Source organism: Sarcophilus harrisii, chromosome 3 (assembly GCF_902635505.1).
Source record: "Sarcophilus harrisii chromosome 3, mSarHar1.11, whole genome shotgun sequence".
Taxonomy (NCBI): domain Eukaryota; kingdom Metazoa; phylum Chordata; class Mammalia; order Dasyuromorphia; family Dasyuridae; genus Sarcophilus; species Sarcophilus harrisii.
This window is the reverse complement of record NC_045428.1, coordinates 79321991-79341639: the sequence shown is the minus strand read 5'-3', so window position 1 is coordinate 79341639 and position 19649 is coordinate 79321991.

The following is a 19649-nucleotide window of genomic DNA, read 5'->3' as shown; positions in this document are numbered from 1 at the left end:
TTTAACTACCAAGCATTAGCAGACCACCCAAAGCACCTGTAACTCATGTCAACAAGACAAATTAGCACATTAAACCTTCAATCCATAGAGCCTGCCCTGGCATGTACCAACATTTTTCTTTCCTTCCCAATATTTACTAAGATCAAATAACACAGGATGGAAAAGACATGTAGGGGATGCTTTCTGCAATATTAGTGGAGGGAGTACTTCTCCTAAGAAACCACAGATCTGCCAACTTTTTTTTAAGTACACTTATATATGGAGAAAGATGATCACTAGCAATGTCCATGAGGTCTGTTTCAGCATTGAAGGTGCCCCCTCACTGCCAAGTGGAAAAATCTTCAGCAATATGGCATTTGAGGATGATGCTATGAGTCATGTCTAATCATACACCTGAAGAATATTTCCCTTGGTATTGACTTTTGAAAGAGAGAGCAGGATTGGAGAGAACCAGAGTGGAAAGATATAGAAAGGAGAGAGTCTACAAGCAGAAATTTGGACTCATCTTCCCTAAAAAAACCCGAGAATCCATGAAAGCCCTCCAGAGAACCACTCAGCCCCAGAAGAAGAGGAACCTTGCAGTCACAGAGATGGCAAGGACCAGTGGCAACCTCAGAACACAAGTTTTCTGATCCAAGCCCCTTTTACAAGAGCAATGATAGAGCAATGAGGAATCCTGACAAAGAATTCTGAGACTAAATCCCCTCCAGTCTTTACAGAGAAAGGAGAAAGAGGAGTTTGTGGATGATAACTGAATTCCTGGACCAAACAACAGGAGCTGCAATCAAAAATAGTCAAAGGACAAAACCATTGTATGGAAGAGTAAATCAAGATATTGTTCTTCACCAGTCCTCTGAGGGACATATATTTCCAGGGAAAACCACAAGTACTTCCCCCTTTCAAGTAACTCAGGCTAGTTCTATCAGACCATAGATCTGTATAGATATCCAGTGGGGTATAACTCATCAGAAGTCTGACTCTCTAGAGTAGTTTCCCCTTTGGAAGAGGTCCTCAACAAGACTAGTACTTTCAGTCTAATGATCATTATATGAATTTTTGGGAAGGGAGGACTCCCTGAAGGAAGAGAGGTTGAGTTTCTAATAATCCCAAGGGTTTTTTCCTCACAGTTTGGAGGCTGAAAAAAAGAGGAAGCACTATACTATGATCCAGTCGCATTGTATAAATATTGTCTCATTTTTCTGAAGGAATGATACAAGTCCAGGAAAGACGGAAAGTTAGGAGAAGGAAGGAGAATTATTTTAACTGCTTATGGGCTCAAGTGTGAATTGTCTCTATTATCTCCAACTTCTTCAGCCTCTGCTTCTGACTCTTTGGACTTCTTTTTCCACCATTCCAGAACAGCCTTCTCACTTGTGGAAAGATGACTCCATCCCTGGAGACACTTTTCTCTGGCTGGTCAGTTTTTTTCTAGATCCTGCATTTTTAAAGAAGTTCTTGCTCAATCACACCTTTCTAGATTTTTCTCCACTATACCCCTGATTCAAATACCTTTTGGAACTTTCCTCCCCACTAGCCTCCTTGTATGTGTCTTCTTCTCTCATTAGAGAGTAAGCTTCTTGTGAGCAGAGACAGGAGAGCATTATACACAGTAACAACAAGATTATGTGATGATCATCTGTGATGGATTTGATTCTTTTCAACAATGAGATGATTGAGATCAATTCCAATAGACTTGTGATGGAAAGCCATCTACATGCAGAGAGGCTAAATGTGAATCAAAACATAGTATTTTTACCTTGTTGTTTGCTTGTTTTTTTTGGTTCTCATGCTTTTCCCCTTGTGATCTGACTTTTTTTGCACATCATGACAAATATGAAATTATGTTTAGAAGAATTGCACATATTTAACTTATACTGGATTGCTTACTATTTTGGGGAGGGGGGAGGGAGGAGGAGAGGGAGAAATTTTGAACACAAGGTTTTGCAAAGGTTAAGGTTGAAAACTATCTTTGTTTCTGGAAAAATAAAATACTATTAATTTTTTTTTAAAAGAACATAAGCTTCTTAAAGGCAAGGGTTCTTTTTTCTTTTTTCTTGTTTTTGTATTTTTAGAACTTTGTGTACTGCCTGGTACTTAGTAAGTGTTTAATAAACTTTAGTTGGCTTGTTGACCACTCTGAGTTTGTTTGTTTTAATCAGATTAAATTATTTATTTTCCTGAAATCTTGTATGAGTGCTGGGGGGTCCTATTTAAACCTTTGCATGAGGTAAATCATGATAACTCCTGAGTAAATTTCAGGCAGAAGCAAACCTGGCCAGTTTCTATTTTTACCAGGTAAACGTCATTGAGCTCAATAAACAAAACAAAATGGTTTTTGAGGCAGCTAGGTGACACACTAGATAGAGCATCTATCTGAATTTGATCCTGTCTCAGTTACTTATTCCATATGTGACCCGGGTAAGGCACTTAGCCTCTTTCTGATTTGCTTTCCTCATCTGTAAAATGGGGATAATAATAGAATCTATTTAATATCTATGTAAAATTTATTGTGATGATGAAATGAAATATTTGTAAAGCATTTTACAAATCTCATAAGTACTAGCTGTCATCATGATTATTAGACTACCATCATCAATGACCACGAGACTAAATCTAGGTCATATATATCCAAACCTGTATTCTAGTTAATAATTTACATATTTCAAAACTCTATATTAAAATTTTATCATCTATGCCCCACTGGTCTAGTTTTCCCCATCAATTCATAATGATTTAATGAAGAAAGTTTTCATTATACATCATATGTGTGTATACTTAAAGGTTTTGGGATGATAGTTGCTCATTAACAGAACTATATATTCTCCCATAATTTTCAGAAGTAGCATAGTGTAAGACTATAGAACTCTTGGGCCTGGATTTAAATCCATTCTCTACCACTCATCAGTTTTGATAACTTGGGCAAGTCACTTAACTATGAAACTCAGATTCTTTACTTGTATAATGAGAATAATAATATACCTACCTTGTACAGTTGTTGTGATTATAAAATGAAACAGTGGCAAGAGTGCTTTGCTAACTCTAAAGTGATCTGTAAAGGGAACATTTTAATGTGGAATTAAACCTTCAGATTTAAGATAAAGATGACTTGGGAAGTATTCACCATTTTTTGGCACATTCTCTCAGCACAAAGTTGTTCAAAAGATGTTAAGGGAACCTTAACTGTGGTTGCAGTAAATTTCACTTGGGTCAAGAGAAACTCAAAATAAGATTTAAAACACAAAACAAAACATGACATCTTCTGAATGAATCCAATTTCCCCAGTTTAAAAAAAAATCCTTTTATCTCCTAAAATAATGTGATCCTTACCATAAGAAAATGGACAAGCCAAAAGAGATAAAAAGTTTTATAGATACAATATCCAAAGGGATGACCAGAACTTACTGAGCTCTGTTTGAGATTTCTCTAAAGATGGGAATTTTCATTTTTATACAAGCAAAACCAATGCATCCAAGATTAGAAGGGAAGCAGAAAACTGGGGGAGAGGGGTAGGGATATTTCACATGCAAGGGCTCTGATAAAGGCTTTGTTTCTAGAATACATAGAGAATTGACTCAAATTTTTAAGAATACAAACTATTCTCCAATTGATAAATAGTCAAAGGAAATGAACAATTTTCAGATGAAGACATTATTTTATTTTTTATTAAAGCTTTTTAATTTTCAAAAGATATGCATGGACAATTTTTCAACATTTACTCTTGCAAAACCTTGTCCAATTTTCCTCATCTTCCCCCCACCCCCTCCCCTAAATAGCAAGTAATCCAATACATGTTAAACATGGTAAAATATATTAAATCTGGGGCAGTTGGGTGGTGCAGTGGATAGAGAACTAGCCCTTTATTCAGGAGGACCCAAGTTCAATTCTGGTTTCAGATACTTAAACTTCTAGCTGTGTGAAACTGGGCAAGTCACTTAACCCCAACTGCCTCAGCAAAAAGCAAAAAAAAAAATATTACATTATATATATATGTTAAATACAATATATGTATATATTTATACAATTATCTTGCTGCACAAGAAAAATCAAATCAAAAAGGAAAAAATGAGAAAAAAATAAAATGCAAGCAAACAACAACAAAAAGAGTTAAAATGCTATGTTGTGATCCACATTCAGTTCCCACAGTCCTCTCTCTGGTTGTAGATGGCTCTCTTCATCACAAGCAAATGAAGAAATTAAAGTCATTTCTAGTCATATGAAAAAATGCTCTAAAGCACTATTGATTAGAAAAATGCAAATTAAGACAACTCTGAGGTAGCATTATACATCTCTCAGATTGGCTAAGATGACAGGAAAAGATAATAAATATTGAAGGAGATTTGGAAAACTGGAACAGTAATACATTGTTGGTAGAGTTGTGAACTGATCCAAACATTTTGGAACTGTGACCAAAATGCTATCAAACTGTATAAACCCTTTGATCCAGCAGTGTCTCAATTAGATCTATATCCCAAAGAAATCATAAAAAATGCACGTGCAAAAGTGTTTGTAGCAGCTGTTTTCGTAGTGGCAAGGGACTGAAAACTGAATGGATGCCCATCTTTTGGAGAATGGCTAAATAAGTTAGGGTATATGAATGTTATGTAATATTATTATTCTATAAGAAACAATCAGTAAGATGACTTCAGAGAAGCCTGGAGAGACTTACAGGAACTGATGCTAAGTGAAGTGAGTAGAACCAAGAAAACATTGTACACAGCAACAAGATTATGTGATGATCAAGTCTGATGGACGTGGCTCTTTTCAGCAATGAGGGAAATCAGGCCAATTCCAATAGACTTGTGATGGAGAGAGCCATCTGCTCCCAGAGAGAGCACTATGGGGATTGAATGTGGATCACAACATAGTATTTTCTCCCTTTTTTGTTGCTTGCTTGCTTGTTTGTTTTCTTTCTCGTTTTTCCCCCTTTTTGGTCTGATTTTTTTGGTACAACCTGATAAATGTGGAAATATCTTTAAAAGGTTTTCACATGTTTAACCAATATTTGATTACTTGCTGTTGAGGGGAAAAGGTAGGAGGAAGGGAAGGACAAAAATCTGGAACACAAAGTTTTGCAAAGATCAAGGTTGAAAACTATCTTTGTGTATATTTTGAAAATAACAAACTATGATTAAATTTAAAAAATAATAACTACAGAAGGGAATTTTCCTCCTTTAGTTTTAACAAAAAGCTTTTAAGTTCTAATGCCTTATTAGAAAAGATTTAATCTCATCTAGTTAATGATGACCATTTCAAATGCAATGCTATTGCTCAGTCATTTTTAACTAACCCTAAATATAAGGTAGTCTCACATCTAGTCCTAAGTAGAATCAACATTTTCTTAAGCAGAAGTCTAGAATTCTCTTCCATTAGTCAAGTTCCCAGCATAGTTCCTTGCACACATCAACACTTTGTAAATATTTTTTAATTGAATTATATGTTGAATTACATAGCCCTTCTCTACAAACCTCCCCCCACATGTTATGCAATTTTTAAGTAGCAGTTCTGAAGAATTTTAAAATTTACAACTCACTATACACATGTTATCTCATTTGATCCTCTTATCAAAAAAAAAATGCTTGAGAAATAAATGCTTTTATTACCCCCATTTTACAGATAAAGAAACTGAGACAGAGAGTTAAGTGACTTGCCTAGAGTCACACTGCTAAAAAAAAAGTTTCTGAGGATCGAGTTTAACTCAGGTCTTCCTGACTCCAAGTCTTGTGTTCTCACCCATTGAAGCACATAGTAGCCTCTAAATTGCAAAATTTGCAAATATTATTTAAAACATTATCAATAAAATTATTATCAGAATTATTTCAATTACTAAACTACATTTTAAGCTCTTTGAGAGCAAGAACAATATGCCTTATATTTCTTTTGCTTTAAAATGTTCCTTTTATTCCTTTATAGTGTTAAACATATATTCTTAAATATTTAAGATTGAGATACTCTTATGAAAGTAAATCTTGAATAGAGAGAATAAACTTCTCCAAGAGTATTAAAAAGCCTAAACTAAGCTCCCTCGTTGTAACAAAGGAGTTTTATTGGATATTGGAGGGGTGGAAGAGAATACTTAATGCTTATTTGTAGTTGATATATATGTGTGTGTGTGTGTGTGCGCGTGTGTGATATATATCCCAGTTCTTACCCTAGAAAGGAGTAAAAAAAAAAAAAAAAAAAAAACGAATTAAGAAGTTACTGAAATTCATAAGGTAAATCAATGGACAGGGCAAGGTTAACCCAGAGTCTAGAGTCACTAGTCTCTTTTTCTAATTCTGTCACTGTTGAAGAAAGAAATCCCTAGGAATATAATGGGGGTGGGATAAGATCAGGAAGTACCAAGAACTTGAAGACAGCATAAGAATGCTAGTCTACAAAGAAAAGTAACATGAAAACATGGCAAAGAGAGAAATATATGTATTCTTCCAAATAAAATTGTTTTGTTGAATGCCCACACATGGTGACCACATATAATATATATCAGGGCATTCATACCAGAGACAGCCCTTTGAATAGAAGGGAGTTTTAACATTTAATTAAAATAAACATTTCAAAATGACCCTATTGTCTTTTGGAGATACATGTAAATCTAGTTCCTAATGAGAATCCACGAATATCTTGGGAGCTTTTGAAAGATGTTCGTTGTACTCAATTAAATATTGATGTTTATAAGGCAGTCTTTTACATCCCATTCTTCTGCATCTCATTTCAAGTAGGTGCCCATAGAACACAACTTCTGCCATATTTAGGAGACATGTGTTGAGCTGTAGATTATGAAAACAATTCTTGGGGAAAATGACTACATTTTTTAAGTACTTTAAGTATTTTTAGGTATATTTACTTAATGTTGTTTGGGGAATTTTTATTTCAGACTCTTAGAAATTCTGGTTGCTTTCCATTAAACAATCCTTTGGAAAATATATTAGTAGAGGGAAACATTCCAGGAGTCAAATGATAAGCTTTTATTTGGGCCATTCAGGCAATTTCTTTTTAAACTGCAATGATAAAGATGCTGATGCAAATTTCAGTTAACAGGTATTTGGCCTCCTGCTAAAGTAACTTTTCTTCTTTATGATTGTTTTCTCTCTTTCTATTTCTTTGTTTCTCTCTTTCTTTGTGTGTCTGTCTCTCTGCATGTGTGTGTCTTTCCATCTCTTTCTTTCTCTAATCTCTCTCTGTGTGTGTCCCTTTCTCTTTTTCTTTCTGTGTCTCTCTGTCTCTGTTTCTATCTCTCTGTCAATCTCTGTATCTCTCTCTCTCTCTCTCTCTCTCTCTCTCTCTCTCTCTCTCTCTCTCTCTCTCTCTCTTTCTCTCTTTTTCTCCTCCCCCATCTCTTCTTGCTTCTCCCTCCAATCTCCACCTCCCTCACCCCTCCATCTCTGGCAATAAGAATAGAAAGACAACTTGCTGAATTTCAAATGTCCTTCAGTAACTGGAACATTGCATTCTAATGCATTTTGATGAGTCAGATTAGTTATTTGCCACATATGTGGGTAATGCAAGGAAATGTATTCAGTCCAGAAAATTAATCCAGCCAGCCAGCCATGGATGGATGACTGAAAGTGACCAAAAGCTGATCTGAACAGAAAGCAAGGAGAGAAAGACCTTTTAAGGCTATTTAGTAACTAAATCCTTTTAATATCAAGTAATAGGTTTAAGAGGATGGAATCTCCCCTCCCACTTTCTAAAAAGAAGGTAGTAATAATCCTTTGCTTGCTAAAAGGTGGTGATCCTGGAATGAGAGACCTCTCTATAATTTTCTCTTTATTTGTATCTGTGACATATTCAGATACCACTGACCTGGGGGGAAATGAAGTAGGGGGAGAAGAACTGAGGCTCCAGCAAGGTGTTAGATAGAGATTGGAAGAGGAACCTGAGTTACTGCCTTGGCTGGCTAGGGATGCCCTGCCTCAGGGATGAGCAGGGAGGCTATAAGTCTGGTACCGAATTTTGCTGAGTTGCTACTCAGACTTCTCTGGGTGCAGAAAATGACACTGCCCTGCCCAGCCTGCTGAAATGAGATAATGACACATCCAGAATGAGATCACCAGGTCATAATTGCCTTCTCAATGTGATTTTCCTGGCATGTGGGAGTATCACTGGACAAGAGAGGCTGAGCCGGGGCTGAACAATACCCCCGATTTAATTAAGCCCACAGCCCGGCCACCTTGTGCTCTGATCCCATCAGCTCTCCCAGGCTCAGCAAGGTCATTCTGGGGCAGAGCAGTGTGATGTGCCTTGCATATGCACGGTTCACAACTCTAGGCTCACAGCCCAGAGGTGCGGTGTACCACGCTTCCCAGAGGAAGATTAATGAGCTAACAATGCTAATATTCTTTGAGTGGAGATATAACTAGGGATTGTTGCACCTGGGATGATTACCAAGTGGTGGCAAAAATAAAACAACAACACAAAAAATCCATGTCCCTTCCTTGGAAGAGAGAATGAGAAAGAAAGATGCTGAGATACGGACAGGAGGTTTCTTCTGGAGAAGCCCTTGGTGGTGGGATTATTATTGTTCTCTGTCCTTTGTCCTCATAGATGACCATGATGTCAGGAAGGAAATGCCATGACTTGTAAGAGAATCAGATTTCAGTGACCGAGGGCTGGGCAACATCACCTGCCTCACCTTCCCCTCTAGAGACATCTGGGTCCAGTGGTAAGACAGAGATCAAGACCACTGGACAGAACTCTGATACAGTGGGAGACCTTGGTTCATGATGGGATAGAGTAGAATATGAGCTACAATTTTCCTATTTTAACTTATTATTTTTGTAAACCAGATACTAACCAAACTGTCATCCAAATGTTCAAGAATCCTATGAAACATCAATGCTACATGATGGCACGGGATTTAAGTTTTTTTTTTCCCCAAATCATCAGTCATTTTTTATGTGCTTAGTACTATAATGAGCACTAGGCAGATTTAACATTTAAGAGATGGGGTGCTTTTAGTCTGGTAGGAAGATAAGACACATCTAGACACATCGAGACTTCCAAATATGTCTGCAGATTCCAACATCTCCATTTCCCTCCTGAAGAATATCTGAGCTTTCATTTATTAATTTGTTTGTTAGATTTATTTATTTGCTTTGTCAGTGATTCTAGTTGGGGTTAAGTGACTTGCTCAGGCTCACACAGCTAATTAGTGTAAGGTGTTTGAGGTTTTATTTGAACTCGGGTCCTCCTGACTCCATGGCTGGTCTTCCATCCACTGCACCACCTAGCTGCCCCTCCTGAAGAATACCTGGATCCATGCTTATTATCTCTTATATCAACTTCACTCCTTGCACAGGTCTACAGTGGCTGTACCAATCAGGAGCTTCCACAAATACCCCAAGCTTCATTGGAAACTCAATTATGATAATAATAATAATACTCATTATTACATGGTAAATATCATAGCCAGACTATATTAGAAATAAAACTTGGACTTTAGTCTAAAAAGACTTTTTTGAGGCCATTTCTCCATCCACTATCTATACCATCTTGAGCAACGTTTTATTACAAATCCAAAATGTCTCAGTTCAGTAACTTTTGGGAGCAAAGTTTGTTCAATGACAGCCTGAGAGTGATGTAGGTTAAAGAAGTTCAGGCTATGAGTTTTGTTTGTGGCTGTAAGAGGAAGATAGTAACATCCTCTCTCGTGTTTGCCTCTTGCAAGAGAAGAAGGGAAAGAGAGTAGCCAATCCCATCACCAGATCAGAGATTCTCATGTCCTCAGAGGATGTTCTTGTTCGGTGTCATTAAAAACCTCCAATTCACTATGCAGCAATCTAAGAAATTGTCCCTTTCATGGGTTAAAAAGAGGAAGGAAAAGAAATACGATGATCAATATCAAAGCAAAATGAAGAGGGAATCCCAGTCCTGTGATGTGGTACAGCAGAGAGAATTTGGAGGTCAGAGTTCAAATCCTGACTTTGTCATTTACTATCTTTGTGACCCTGGGCAAGTCGGGTAACCTTTCTCAACCTGAGTTTTCTTATCTATTACATGAAGGAATTGAGATAAATGGTCTCTGCAATCCTTTTATGTACCCTTTATGTCCCATATCATTCCTCCTTCAGTTAACCAGCTTTTTAGCAATAAAATCATGTCATTGGAAGGGATTCTTTTGACAGGGATAGTCTAATATACTTTTTGAGGCTGCGATAGAAAGTTATCACAATTCTAGGAAATTTAGCCAAAAAACAAATTAGACAAATAGATAATTTAGAATGTTGGTATATTAATTCGTGAGATTTTATGAGATTGATAAAATGCATCCTTTTTTAAATTATGTAGGTATTCTCAGAAAGCTTTGAATCTATATTAAATTGTTAAAATATTGTGACTCTTCAAATCATCTGGTATTACATCCTTTCAAGACTTTGCTCTTCATTTCAGTATTTTAAAAAGTTGAGACTGATAGTTAGGTATGTTTTGGTGCCCCCAGTCTTTTCAAGGAATAATTTTTTTAAAAAGTAACATTTATGAAATATTGGTAGAGACAGATCAAGACAGTTCTTACCAAACTGTACATCCCCTGGGGATAAGGAATAAAGACTGGTCTTCTGATTTCATTTGACTTTGGAATTCCTGGATGAAGAAATGCACTAGGTTGGTGCCTTCTTTTGTAGTTTAAAACTTTAGAAGTTCCTTTTTCACACGTTTATATATGTGTGTATATATACATATATGGATATATGGAGGGGAGGGAGTGGGAGAGAGAGAAACAGAGAGAGAGAGAGAGAAAGGGGGGAGGGGGAGAGGGAGAGGAAGAAAGGGAGGGAGGAAGAGAGGGAGAAAGAGAGAAAGGGAGAGAGAGGGAGAGGGAAAGGGAGGGAGGGAGGGAGAGAGGGATTGGTAATGTACATAATTTTTTGCTGATTATCTTCTCAGTAGAATGTGAATTTCTTGAGGGAAGGGAACATATTTTTGCCTTTCTTACTATTCCCCGCTTTTAACACAGTGCCTGGCACATAGCATGCACTTAATAAATATTTGTTGCCTGATTGATTGTCTGATCTAGAGAACTGAGAAGTTATTATTTGCCCAGGGACACATAACTAGCATGTGTCAAAGACAAAACTTGAATTGAAGTCTTCTGGCTCTTTAGGCTTCTTCCTATTGACAATACTCCCTCTGTTTTTAGGGGGACTCCAACGGCTAGATGGCATAGTTGATAGAGTGTCAGACCTGGAGTCAGGAAGACTCATTTTCCTAAATTTAAAACTGGCCTCAGACACTTACTAGCTGTGTGACTCTGGGCAAATCACTTCACCCTGTTTGCCTCAATTTCCTCATTTGTAAAATAAGCTGGAGAAGAAAATGGCAAATCGCTTGAATATCTCTTCCAAGGAAACCCCAAATGGGGATTGGACATGACCAACAAGAAATGGTAAGGAAGCTCCTCTTTCCCACACATGGCCTGTCTGAAGAAAAGAAATCCTAATGAAGGAGACTCTTAGGAGACTATTTGCTTAGAAATAAAGGACAATATCACATTACTGATCACATTTCATTCACATCCACCTATTTGAAATAAAGGAAAGATCAAAACAGTCCTGCAGCTAGGGAGGAAAATGGATCTCTTAGGCTCTTCTAGATCCAAATCTATGATTGCACAATGACCTTTTAATCTTGGAAAAGAGATAGCAATGCCTTCTCTTTAACCACTAATATTAAACTGAGGAAATACTGTCAGTTCAAGAATGAGGCAAGATCTTTCTGAGTATTATCTATTCTCTTTATAATGTGCATATGGGAAGAGACAATGTCATGACTTAGATCTGGCAGATGTCTCAGAATATGAAGGACATAATTCCTTTTTTAAATTAAATTGTACCTTTTAATGAACAGAAATCTATTTTGTCTTCTTTTCATCCCATTCACTGGGGAGAAAAGAAAAACAAAAGTCATATGCATAGTCAAGCAAAACAGATTTCCTAGTTGTTCATAATTTAAAAAAAAAAAAGTGTCAAAATGTGCTCTGAGTCCATCATCTCTTCGTCAGTAATCACCATTCCATCTAGAAGGTGGGTATCACATTTCATCATGGGGCCTCTAGAATCATGCATGATTGGTCATTGCATTGATCAGAATCCATATGGCTTTCAAAGTTGATTTATTTTTGTAGTGTTATTATTGTAGGATTTTTCTCCTGGCTCTGCTCACTTCACTCTGTGTCAGTTTAAATAACTCTTTCCAGGTTTCTCTGAAACTATCTATGAAAGGCAAATTTTCACCATAAGTTGTTTAAAAAATGCGGGGTACCAGGGTCATTCATAGTGAGAACATAAGCCATAGGAGGAAAAGATAATGAATCCTTATGTCATAGGTTCTTCCCTATGGAACCAGAACAAGGTGTCTGGGTCCTGCCACTGTGCACATGTAATGAAGATGTCATAAAAATAGGCTTCATGCCATAATATGCCCATTAAAGCAATTCATCTGCCTGGACTAGAATTCATGTCCATCCTGATTCCCATTTGGCTAACTCTTCTTTTTTGAATAATTGGTTCTGATTCCTGTTTCTGATCCTTGATTTCTACTTAGTGAAGATGATAACTTGACACCTGGTCCTCCTCCAGAAAGATTTCCAGAAAGACCCTATCATCACTTCTTTGGTTAAATTTCCAGAAAGACCCTATCATCACATCTTTGGTTAGTGAGCTTCTACAAATGGAAACAATGATTATAGTCATATGATTTTAATCAGAAACAAGACATTCCATCACTACTGGGCGTATATACCCAAAGAGCTAAAAAAGAGGAAATAGACCCCTACATCCAAAAATATTCATAGCAACTCTTTTTGATAATGGCAAAGAATTGGGAAAAAAAGGGCATCCCCATCAATTAGGGGATAATTGAACAAATTAGGGCATGTGATGTAATGAATACTATTCTTCCATAAATAATGATGAAAAGGATAGTTTCAGCGAATCTGAATCTGCATCTGATGCAGAATAAAGTGAGCAAAACCAAGAAAATGTCTAAAATAATAACAGTATGGTAAAAACTAAATTTAATAGACTTAAGAACTCTAATCAATGAAATGACAAGCCATGACTCTTCAGACCCCATGATGAAACATCTCCTGAAAAAGGGCCAATGGTTTCAGGGTCCAGAATGAGACATGTATTTTTTTGGACATGATCAATGTGGATAATTTCTTGGCTTAATCACTCACTATTTGTTATAAGAATTGTGTTTTTCTTTATTTCCTTCTCAATGGGGGTAGATAGGAGAAAATAAAAATTTGTTAGCTGAGAAAATTAATTTATTACAAGAAGATATTGATTTGCCTCCTGTTCCCCCTCCAAAAAGGTATCCATGCAAAATATGGCTTTTAAAAAGACATCATTATGACTTGTTCAGTGACTAAAACATCCCAAAAAGAAATCAGTGATTACAGTTCCAGTATGGCTTGGTTGATAACAGTTTGTCTTAGAATAATCTTTTTCTCCCTTTTTTAACATGGTCACTAACCTTGTAAATCAGGGAAATATTGTAAATAGAGTATACAAAAATTTTAGCAAAGCATTTGATGTATACTTTTTAAAATCAAAAATGGAGAGAAATAATTAGATGCAAGCTGCAAGATTCGAAGCAGTAGAAAATGATTCAATGCCAGTTTGGCAAAAAGTCTCCAGTGGTGTGCCTCACAGATCTGTGTGTGGGCCCAGGACTGTTTCATATTTTCATCAGTGACTTGTATAAACCCATGGGTTTTCCCATCATCAGATTTACAGATGCTAAAGAACTAAAAATGATAACTAATTCAGTAGAAAAAAGCATGCAATAAATAACCACAGACATCTGGTATATGAGCCACAATAATCTTCACCAGCATAATGTGGTGGAAATTATGCTGGATTTGAATCATGGAGCCTGGGTTCAAATCCTGATCTTTACACTCACCACCTGTGGATAGGACAAAAAACATTTTGCTCTTCTGGATCACAGTTTGCCCCTCTATCAAGGGATTATACTAAATGACTTCTGAGGTTACTTTCATCTTAGTATTCTGTGATCCTAAACCAACTATTGATCTATCTAACCTGTTGGAGAGACCCAAGGTAGGAAGATTGAAGAGTTATTCATCTCTCCTTTGGCCTCCTTAGTGGACACTAATACACTGAGAAGAGAAATATATGACGGAGGACCTTAACAGACCTTCAGGCTGTAATTTTCTTGATCTCTTTTCAGCTCTGGTTTTTCTCTTTAAGAACATAGAATCACAAACAAAAGAAGACATCTTAATACCCCCTAAATAAAAATGCAGTTAATTTTATAGCCAGTCTTTGTTCTTCAGAAAGTGTCTCTTTCCAAAGCTTGTCCCAGGTTCACTTGTAACTAAAGTTTCTCATTCTAAAAAGCCTGAAATTTATGGCCACCAGATCCAGATGTGTTAATCGTGCTAAGGTATTTTATGACATGCCCCTTGACTTATTGAACAGACGGAATGAATAAAAGAACTAACAAGACCCTAAACCATCTCAACACACATTTTGACCTTTGTTCTCTGCGAACCAGCTTTCAATATGTATTTTAAATCATTCCAATAAAAATTGTATGTATGTGTGTGTATAAAGATATATACACACTCTTTGTTAAATATGAATTTAGAGAGTGTGTATATACATGTGTGTATGTATGTGTGTTTGTGTGTGCACACATGCATATTATCTCACATAATACTCAAGCAGATCTGAACAACTAAACTTCAGAAGTCTTGGGTTCAACTGTCCTACCATTGCTGCAGAGTGTATCGTGTAGCCCTAAACAGCCCTTTTCTTTGTCCTGAAGTTTTCACACAATAAAATGGACAGAATGATTCTTGTTAGAAAGGGTAAGAGACATAGGAGGTGTTTGAGTCCAGACAGGGAAAGTGCTTTATATTTTTCTAGTCTAGACCTACACTCTAGAGGCTTAACTAGAAGCTTGTTGGAATCATTCCTTCTAGACATACACTCCAGTGACTGCTCCCAGACTCAAAGCCTTAAAAGCAATCAACCAGGGCAAAGACTAAAGCTTTCATTACAGTCTTAGAAATGCCCGGACCTCTAGCAGCCTTCCAAAATATGATCTCTGGCCTGGTTTATTGGTTTCCACTTCTTAAAAAGTTTTCTATTGCTCTATTGCATGCTATAGTTTCCCAGGCCTCCCCTGAAAGACTTTCTGGCTGATTTATTTATTGGGTGTGACAGGAAGAGAATTAAAAATGCACCACCTCAGTAAAATTATATCTTCATTTTCTTCAATCCATGTAACACACCAAGAATTATATCAAAATATGTGTGGGATTGTCTTCAAAATGAGCTAAAGGAATCCTGTAATCAGAGGTTGGAGAAGTGGATGAGGCTTTCAAGGTCAAGTTCAATATCTCATTTGGGGGTGGGGGAAAGGGACTGGCTTGGTCAAATGATTTGTCCAGGGTCACAGAGTTAGTAAGTATCTGAGGTCAAATTTGAATTCAGGATCTCCTGACTCCAGACAGGGGGTGTTAGCCATTGTTCCAACTAGTTGTCCCTGTCTCATTTTAATTATTTTCTTTCCATTAATAAATCTATTTTCTCTACTTCCCACTTATTCCTATTGGAAGAAAATCCCACTCACTCTATACATGAGGAAAGTGTGACCAACAAAATTTGACTGATTTATATAGGATCACATAGTAAATATCTGAAGCTTGATTTGAATAAATATCTTGAATATATTGTCTCATGATGCAGGGACCTTCTCTACTCCATCTCAAGGTTATTGGCTCTTCTGATCCATTAGCTAGCTTCTTAACATTTATAAAGATGGCAGGCTGGTGTATACACATTTATCTTTGTTTTTGATTAACAGAATGTTCATACGCTAGAAATAGTTGGGTATTTTCTTTTTGTTGGTCAATCATTTTTTAGTCCTGTCCAACTTTTCTTGATCCACTTTGGGGTTTTCTTGGCCAAGATATTGGAATGGTTTGCCAATTCTTTCTCCAGATCAATTTACAGATGAGGAAACTAAGGCAAACAAGATTAAATGGCTTGCCCAGAGTCACACAGGAAGCGTCTGAGGCTGGATTTGAATCAGGAAGATGAGTTTTAGGAACACTTGGTGGATCAATGGATAGAGCAGTGAGCTTGGCTTTGGGAAGACTTATCTTTATTACTTAATCAAATTTGCCTCAGTTTCCTCATTTGTAAAATGAGATGGAGAAGGAAATGGCAAACCACTCCAGTAGATACTGGAGTCACAAAAAACTGAAGAAAAAAAAAACTAGTCTTATGTGACTGAAAATAACTTAACAAAAACAGCAACAAGAAGATGGGTTTTCCTGACTCCAGGCCTGGTGTTCGATCCACTGTGCCACCTAAGTGCCCTTTGGGATTTCCTAGATTAAGATAAATTGTTATTAATTGAGCATCTTCAATGGGACAGAGATTTAGCCAAGTGTGATTGTTTGAGAGCCAATCCAATGAATGATCTATAACATGTTCAAAGTCTTTTTAACTAGGGCTCTGGATTATAATGGCAGTATGGGATAACATTTCACTAACCGTACAAGTAGAGGCACAGAGGGCAGAGTGAATTTATCCTGGTTTTAATGAATACCCACAAACCAGCCCCAAAGGACAAATAATTAAATAAACGGCCATTCAATAAACCTGCTATTACTACCCCCTACAGACAAGCACAGCTCTTAGAAAATATATCTCCTTAAATAAACACTTATGTAGAATTGATAGTACCAAATAGCAGCATTTCCCTGCCCACCCACACCTTTCACAGCTTCCTTCAAAAGAGCTGTTTCTGGGGGTTGGGAAGAAACTATAATTGAAAACTGAGAATGCAGAAGTAAGAAATTGGATAAATCAGAGCTGAAAACCGTAAAAGGGGAAGGAACTTTGGAAGCTACCTTGGTGATGATGGAGTTCTACTGAGGCTCAGGTCACGAAGGTAGTAAATAGAAGAACTGGGATTTAAACCTGCTAGAGACTGATTTTTTCGCCCACTTTGGCTCAAAGTAGCACTTATGGCTTTTTTTTTTTAATTCAGGGGATGCCCATCAATGAGGAATGGCTGAATAAGTTGTGAATACATGACTTTAATGGAATACTATTATTCTGTAAGAAATGATGAAGCAGATTTCAGGAAAAACCTGGGAAGACTTACACATGCTGAGTGAAGTGAGCAGAATCAGAAGAACATTGTAACAGTAACAACAAGACTGTAATGGTCATCTATGACTGATATAGCTCTTCTCAGCAATACAATGATCTAAGACAATTCCCAAAGACTCACGATGTAAAATGCTATCCACATGCAGAAAAAGCACTATGCAGCCTACATGCAGACTGAAGCATATTGTTTCAACTTTTTTTCTTTTCCAGTGTCTTTTTCTTTTGTTGTGATTCTTCTCTCATAATATAACTAATGTGGAAATGTTTAATATGATTATACATATATAATCTATATCAGATTGCTTGCCATCTTGGGGAGGGGTGTGAAGGATGTAGAAGATCCTTACCCAAAATGACTACTCAAAAATCACTCAGTAGAAGGCAGAAAAGTCGTTTATTGAAAATCTCTGGAGGATGATGCGTCCCATCACGAGATAAGAAAGAAAAAAGCTCCCGGTAGGAGGGCTAAAGAAGTAGTAAAGATACATAGCTTTTATACAAGAAATTACATCACAAGTAAGAGAGCACTGAGAAGGGGAAGGGGAGGCATCTAATTGGTTGATGCTATTTGGAGAGATTGGAATGGAAGGTTTCTGTTTCCCCAAAACCTCCTAATTTCTAGGAAACAGAAAATCAGACCTTCATACTTAATCAAGCAGGTAGTGGTCCAGTTAATAGACTAAATATCGATAAATGTCAAATACCAATAAATGTCATCAACTCAGGTAAGTAAATATGTTTCTAGCTGGCCAAGGCTCAAGTAGATACGAGCCTGCACATATATAGGTCATAGGGGAAACACAGAAATAATGAAAATAAAATACAAAAAAAAAAGAATTCATACATTCCTGTAAGTTCTTCATGTTATCTCTCTCTATTCCATACAGAGGGAAGAGGAGAAAAGGAGAAAAAAATGGAACTCCAAATCTTATAAAAGGGAATGTTGAAAACTACTTTTACATTTAATTGAAAAGATATAAGACTAATAAGTAGAAAAAATGCTGCTAAACCATGAAACCTTTTGAAAAAGATCTTAAGAGTAGGAAACTTTAAAAGTGAGCAATTATATTATTAAAATGGGATGCAAAAGGAAGGATTAATACAGAGGAAGAAGGTGGAAACTGGTAATGTTGGAACCTTAGTCTCATCTAGGTTGGAGAGGAAACAACATGTACATCTGAGACGGTGGAGAAGTCTTCCAAACATGTGGAGTAATGAAAATATTTTATCCAACTGGAGATCTCATAGATGGCAACTCTACTTTGCCCATTAAAGGCAGGGGAACCTAAAATGAATACCAACATCTCCCTTCCAAACAGTTTTCTACTAGGTTACCCATTCCACTGGTTTCCCTGGTTTGAATATGAAATCTTTTTTTTTTAATAGCCTTTTATTTACAGGATATATACATGGGTAACTTTACAGCATTAACAATTGCCAAACCTCTTGTTCCAATTTTTCACCTCTTTACCCCCCCACCCCCTCCCCTAGATGGCAGGATGACCAGTAGATGTTAAATATATTAAAATATAAATTAGATACACAATAAGTATACCTGACCAAAACGTTATTTTGCTGTACAAAAAGAATCAGACTCTGAAATATTGTACAATTAGCTTGTGAAGGAAATCAAAAATGCAGGTGTGCATAAATATAGGGATTGGGAATTCAATGTAATGATTTTTAGTCATCTCCCAGAGTTCTTTTTCTGGGCATAGCTAGTTCAGTTCATTACTGCTCCATTAGAAATGATTTGGTTGATCTCGTTGCTGAGGATGGCCTGGTCCATCAGAACTGGTCATCATATAGTATTGTTGTTGAAGTATATAATGATCTCCTGGTCCTGCTCATTTCACTCAGCATCAGTTCGTGTAAGTCTCTCCAGGCCTTTCTGAAATTATCCTGTTGGTCATTTCTTACAGAACAGTAATTTGAATATGAAATCTTAAGGATTTGGATCTCTTGGGAAATTTTATAGCAGGTGATGGAGCTGCCTAATGGTTACATCAGAGGATGCAGGAGCTGACTGGTTAAATGATAAATAGGAAGTTTCATTAGTCTCTGGGTAAAGATTCAATAAGTCATAAAATGGGTCATTGAACCCAAGACAATCTTACACCCTTTTAGTTCAGTACATTTTGTATGCAATTTGTAACTGCTGACTTCTGGGTGACTATTTTGTTTTATTAGCCAACTTACCCATTTATTTGGCAAATTACAAATATGACCTTTACTCATTATGTGACCTTAGGTAAGTCAGTTAACCTGAAACCTTTTTTTAATCACATCTCCCAAATGGGAATAATTCTCCTTATAATATGCATTTCACAGAATTATTGTGAGAAAATTACTTTGCAAACCTCATGAAGAAAGAGAGAAAACCAACATTAATTAAATACCAGTATTTATTTAGTACCTACCATATGTCAGACACTATTCTAAATGATTTATATATTTAATCTATTTTGAGACTTAAAATAACTCTTGGAGATA